Source organism: Mandrillus leucophaeus, unplaced genomic scaffold, assembly GCF_000951045.1.
Source record: "Mandrillus leucophaeus isolate KB7577 unplaced genomic scaffold, Mleu.le_1.0 Scaffold402, whole genome shotgun sequence".
NCBI classification, from domain to species: domain Eukaryota; kingdom Metazoa; phylum Chordata; class Mammalia; order Primates; family Cercopithecidae; genus Mandrillus; species Mandrillus leucophaeus.
Genome location: NW_012104277.1, coordinates 701,805 through 708,535, shown reverse-complemented (window position 1 = coordinate 708,535; position 6,731 = coordinate 701,805).

Here is a 6,731-nt window from a genome sequence, read left to right as displayed (position 1 = left end):
AGACCCGGAGGTGCAGGGCAGGCGAACTTAGCGGCTCCTAGCGAAGTCCACAGCTCTCCGGTCCGAGGGAAGCAGAGCTGCAGCAGACAGGTTTACCCGGGCGACGCCTTCCCCAGACCCCAGGCGCCCCTCCACGCATTCACAGCCCTCAGCTCCGCGCCTTTGGGATGAGCCTACCCGTCCCCCACTCCAGCTGCGCTCGGGGAGCCAGCGGCCCCGCGAAAGAGCGGAAGAGAAACCCTCCCCCAACCTCGGCGCTCTGACGCTTATCAACGCCCTAAACTTTGTCCCGACCCTCTTGTCGCCGTAGGCCAAAGGTCTCCCCTGCTTCCCGCCGAAAGGGGCAAGAAGCGCGCGTCCCGGGTGCGTACCCCCTTCCCCACTCCCAGGCCACCCCACCGCTTCTCGGAGACCCAGCCCTAGACTAGCCCCCCGGCGGGCCACCAAGGAGAACTTGGAGAAGGGAGGTCACGGAGCCAGAGAGCACAGAGAGGGCCACAGAGGGTGCGGAGCGGGAGAGGAAGGACCAGAGCGGGAGGGTAGGAGAGACTCACGCTGGATAGCCTCCAGGCCAGAAAGAGAGAGTAGCGCCAGCACGGCTAAGGCCACTGAGCGAGACATCTCGGCCCGGGTGCTGTCTGCCGCTGGAATGCCCGCCGGGCGCGACGCCTCCACTTATATTCCGTGGGAGCCCAGCCAATCAGGGCAAGGCCCGCGGGGACCGTCACCAGTCTCCAAGCCAGCGACGCAGTGCTAGGTTAGAGAGAGGGACTTTCCCGTTTTCGGTTTCCTTTTCTTAGAGTCTCGTGATGTTTAAGAAGGCATGCACTAGATTGGGTGGGTTTGCTGCCTGTACATCGGCGCCCTCCGATCTGGGGTGCGCGCCCCAGCTTGGGACACGCGGCGCTCATTCTAGGACTTCAGCTGGAGGCACCTTAAGGCCCCCTCCTCGCATTGCAAACTGGTCCCAGAGATACTAAGTGACTTGCTAATGGTGCCCCAGCCAGTTAAGGACTTGGACCTGCATTTTTCATTCGAGAAAACTGAAACCCAGAAGATTAAGATCGTTGAATGCTACCTAGCAGGAGAACTTCGGTTTATAACTACAGCTCGGGAATTCGCTGCAGCGTTTCTCGATTCTCTGGGCAAGAAAAATAGTCCCAGACGCATTCTGAGCACAGCTCAGAGAAGGTCCTAGCGAACGAGTACCTTTCTTGCTTCTTGAATCCCTTCAGGAAAAAGTGTTTGGAAAGTTCTGAGCCAAGAAGTTCCTCCCTGTGTCCTTGCTATTTAGGTAATTTTCTTTGTTCTGTTGATTTGTGGGGGGTGGGGGAGAACCACTAATAGTAAAAGCAGTAACTGCTTAGGGCTTTAGAGCTTCCAGCACCCTCCAGGTACAACATTCTCTTAGTTTCCACCCTAGAACAGGGACTGGCACATAGTAGGTACTCAGTAAACTGAATGAATGAATGGATGGATGGATGAATGAATTAGTGAATATATAAATAAACTGTAGGAGGAAAGAATTCCCCCATTCGTTTTATGAACAGGGGAAACAAAGGCTAAGAGACTAGAATTCAAACTCTGGCCTGATTCCATTGACATTCATAATTTAGACACTGGAAGACAAAGGGCTTGGCAATTTTAGTGAGAGTTTGGACTCAGCCAAGGACGTTAAACATGACAGGCAGACCCATTAAGAAAACCTACACTCTAAAGTGACCGTAAATAAGGTGCTGCCATTTCGTAGTGGCGGAATCCACAGGTCTTTTCTAAGAGGAACAGTGAGAAGAGGAAGTGGACTATGGGGCTGGGGAGGGGCAGAGATCTTGGAAGTCACCATGGTTTTCAGCTGAAAGGATTTGCCTAGCTTCCCCAAGGAGCACAACAAATAACCTTCTAGGCTTCTTTTACATATTTTTAGGCTTTTGATAATCCTTATTGTGGAGGCCATGCCTAAACTAAGAAAATGCAATACTCTCCATGGACCTAATGAAATGAGATAACGCACAAGAGAGAGCCTCCCACAATGCCTGGTACATAATACGTGTTCTGTAGTGTATAATAAGTGCTATAATTATTAATATTATTTACCTAGTTTTTCTACCAGCCCTCTCAATAACTAAAATATAAGAATAATTGTTATGCACAAGTTTATGAAATGAGACACTCTTGCTCCCTCCCTTCTTCCCCTTTTAAAAACTCATATAAGGCACTAAAGGCCTGAAATGTTAGTGTTGAATTGTACTAGAAACGTGCCTTAGAAGTTTAGCAAGGGGCAGGGCTATTTTTGCCTCTAGTTTCTTGTTTACTACATCACAGAGAAATACTAAATTTAAAATTCATTACAGATAGATTCTGACTTACTCACTTGGAAAACCAATTTAAAAAGCAATAAAAAACAGTACAGACAGAAAAAAGTCTATCCTACAGTTTTCGGTGGGTGGGGAATACCTGTATTTTTCTTGGATTTACCATTTATGACATGTTTTGAATAGTGAGGGTGAAAATTATATATACAACTATTTGTTTAAAAACAAGAGCACTGTTTGCCTAGGAGGGCAAATTTGGGAAGTCTACAAACATGACAATGTCCTTTTCTTTAATTTTTAATTTTTTTGTGGAGACAGACTCTTGCTATGTTTTCCAGGCTGGTCTTGAACTCCTGGTCTCAAGTGATCCTCCTTCCTCAGCCTCCCACAGTACTAAGATCACAGGCATGTGTTACCACGCCCAGCCACAAATATGACAGTTTAATAACTTTGTCTCCCTGTAGTGCAATTAACAGATTAACAGCGGCCTTTTTTTCCCCTATATAACCTTCTTAAATTTTTTTTTACAATGAACATTTATTCAAAATAGTAAATGTTGGCAAGAATTTAGAAGAACTGGAACTCTCATATAATCCTGGTGGGAATATAAAATGGTATAAATAATTTTGGGCTGGGCATGGTGGCTCACACCTGTAATCTGAGCACTTTGGGAGGGCAAGGCGGGCGGATCACTTGAGACCAGGAGTATGAGACCAGCCTGGTCAACATGGTGAAACCCTGTCTCTACTAAAAATACAAAAATTAGCTGGGCATGGTGGCAGGCATCTGTAACCCCAGCTGCTCAGGAGGCTGAGGCAGGAGAATCACTTTAAGCTGGGAGGCAGAGGTTGCAGTGAGCTGAGATTGCACCACCATACTCCAGCCTGGGCAACAGAGCAAGATTCTGTCTCAAAAAAAAAAAAAAAAGGAAAACACTTTGACAGCTCTTTATAAAGTTAAACATACACTGGCCATTAGATCCAGCCACTCCACCCAAGGTATTTCCCCAAGAGAAAACGAAAGCATATGTCTAAACAAAGACTTGGACATTAATGTTTCCAGCAGTTTTATTTGTGATAGCTTAAACTAGAAATGATCCAACACACATCAACAGGTAAATGAATAAACCCATTGGAGTATATATCCATACAATGAAATATTATCATCAACAAATAAGGAAAAAACTGTTGATACATGTAACATGGATGAAATAATCATGGTAAGTAAAAGAAGTCAGACAGAAAAGATCATATACGATATGATTCTGTTTATATAAAACTCCAGAAAAGGCAAACTATAATCTATATGACAGAAAGTAGATGAGTCGTTTCTAGAGGGAAAAGAGATCATCTAAACATGAGGAAACTTTTGGGTTGATGGATATGTTAATTATCTAGAGTTTGATGATGATTTCACAGTTATATTTTAGAACTTATCGTATACTTTAAGTGTAATTTATTGTATGTCAATTATAAATATTTAAAAGGACATAACCAGGGAAGGTAGAGCAAGATGGCTGAATAGAAGCCTCCACTAATCCTGCTCCCTGCAGGAACACCATATTGAATAACTATCCACGCAAAAAAAGCACCTTCATAAGAACGAAAAATCAAGTGAGCAATCACAGTACCTGGTTTTAACTTCATATCACTGAAAGAGGAACTGAAGAGGGTAAGACAGTCTTGAACTGCTAAATGCTGTCTCTCCCCCATTCCCCGGCAGCAGCCACCTAGCATGGAGAGAGAATCTGTGCTTCTGGGAGAAGAAGAGTGCAGTGATTGTCACACTTTGCACTGGCACTCAGTGCTGCCCAGTCATAGCACAAAGCAACACTGGAAAGAACTCACCCAGGGCCCATGGAGGATCATTCAGACCAGCCCTAGCTGGAAGCAAATCATCCATCCCAGCAGTGGGAACCTGAGTTCCAGTAAGCCTCACCACCATGGGCTGAAGTGCTCTGAGGTTCTACATAAACTTGAAAGGCAGTCTAGGCCACAAGGATGGCAATTCCTGGGCAAGTCCTGGTGCTGTGCTGGGCTCAGAGCCAGTGAATGTGGGGTACACAACCTAGTGAGACACCAGCTGGGATGGCCAAGGGATTGCCTGCACCACCCCTCTCCCAACCCCAGGCAGCGGAGCTCAAAGCTCAGAGACAGACTTCTTTCCTCTGCTTGAGAAGAAGAGAGGGAAGAACAAAGATGACTTTGTCTTGCATCTTGGATACCAGCTTGGCTGCAGTAGGATAGGGCACCAGGCAGAGTCCTGAGGCCCATATTCCAGGCCATAGCTCCAAGCTGACATGTCTAGCCACACCCTGGGCCAGAAGGGAACCTGCTGCCTTGAAGGGCAGGACCAGTCCTGGCAGGATTCCTCCCCAGCTGACTAACGAGCCCTTTGGCCCTGAATAATCAGAAGTAGCCAGGTAGTACTCATCGTGGGCTTTGGGTGAGACTCAGAGACATGCAGGCTTCAGGATGACCCAGCACATTCCAGCTGCGGCGGCTGTGGGGAGAAATTCCTTCTGCTTGAGAAAAGAAGAGGAAAGAGTAAAGGGGACTTGGCCACTGTGGGGTTAGAATACAAAGTGGGCTCTTAGGGTCCCTGATTCCAGGCTTTGGCTCTTAGATAGCATTCCTGGACCTGCTCTGAGCCAGAGGGGAGCCCACTTCCCTGAAGGGTGAGTCCCAGGCCAGGCAGCATTCACCACAAGCTTACTGAAGAGCCCTTGCGCCTTGAGTATACATCAGCAGTAGCCAGACAGTACCCATCACAGGCCTGGGGTGGAAGTGGCCACGGGAAGAGACTTCTCAGCTTGTGGAAAGGGGAGGGAAAAGTGGGAAGGACTTTGTCTTGTGGCTTGGGTGCCAGTTCAGCTGCAGTACAATAGAGTACCAAGTAGATTCCTAAGGTTTCTGATTAGGCCCTAGCTCCTGGAAGGCATCTCTGGATTCACCCCAGGCTGGGGGGAACTTGCCACCCTGAAGAGGACATAAGCTTGGCTGGCTTTGCCACCTGCTGATTTTAGAGCCATAGGGCCTTGCGTGAACATAAGTAGTAGCCAGGTACTGGTTACCGTAGGCCTTGGGCAAGACCCAGTACTGTGCTGGCTTCACCTCTGACCCTGCACAGTCCCAGTGGTGGTGGTCACAGGGGTGTTTGTGTCACTTCTCCCCCAACTCCAGGCAGCTGATCACAGAAAGACAGACTTTGTTTGGGGGAAAGAAAGGAAGACAATAAGAGTCTCTGCCCGGTAATCCAGAGAATTCTTCCAGATCTTATCCAAGACCACCAAGGTAGTGCTTCCATGAGTAATCAGTGTTAACTTGTCAGCGGTTTAAAATAATGAGTAATAAAATATTATCTGCAAACATCATGGTGACCTCAAATCAAAAAACATACAACAGACTATGAAAGAGCCACAGCATTTCTATGCTTAGTGTGCCCTCTAATGCAGATACAGCTACAGTGACCAAAAACTTAGATCACAACACCCACGTTCCTTTGAATTCCTGAAAAGCCTTCCAAAGAAGGACAGATACAGCCCAGACTGCAAAGACTATGATAAATATTTAACTCAGACACTGATGAACATCTACAAGCATCAGGACCAGCCAGGAAAACATGACCTCATCAAATGAACTAAATAAGGCACCAGGGGCCAATCCCAGAGATACAGAGATATGTGACCTTTGAAACAGAATTCAAAATAGCTGTTTTGGCCAGGCACAGTGGCTCACACCTGTAATCCCAACATCTTGGGAGGCCAAGGTGGGTAGATCACTTGAACTCAGGAGTTCAAACCAGCCTGGCCAACATGGTGAAACCTTATCTCTACTAAAAATACAAAAATTAGTTGGGTGTGGTGGGGTGTGCCTGTAATCCCAGCTACTCAGGAGGCTGAGGCAGGAGAATTGCTTAAACTTGGGAGGCGGAGATTCAGTGAGCCAAGAATGCACCACTGCACTCCAGCCTGGGCAACAGAGCGAGACTCTGTCAAAAACAAACAAACAAACAACTGTTTTGAGGAAACTCAAAAAAAGTAAAGCTAACATAGAGAAGGAATTCAGAATCCTGTCACATAACTTTAACAGAGATTGAAATAACTAAAAAGAATCAAGCAAAAATTATGGAGTTAAAAAATGAAACTGACATACTCAAGGATGCATCAGAGTCTCTTACCAGTAGAACTGATCAAGTGGAAGAAAGAATTAGTGAGCTTGAAGACAGGCTATTTGAAAATGTAATCAGAAGAGACAAAAGAAAAAAGAATAAAAAAGAATGAAGCATGCTTAGAAGATCTAGAAAATAGCTTCAAAAGGGCAAATTTGGCCAGGCGCGGTGGCTCAAGCCTGTAATCCCAGCACTTTGGGAGGCCGAGACGGGCGGATCACGAGGTCAGGAGATCGAGACCATCCTGGC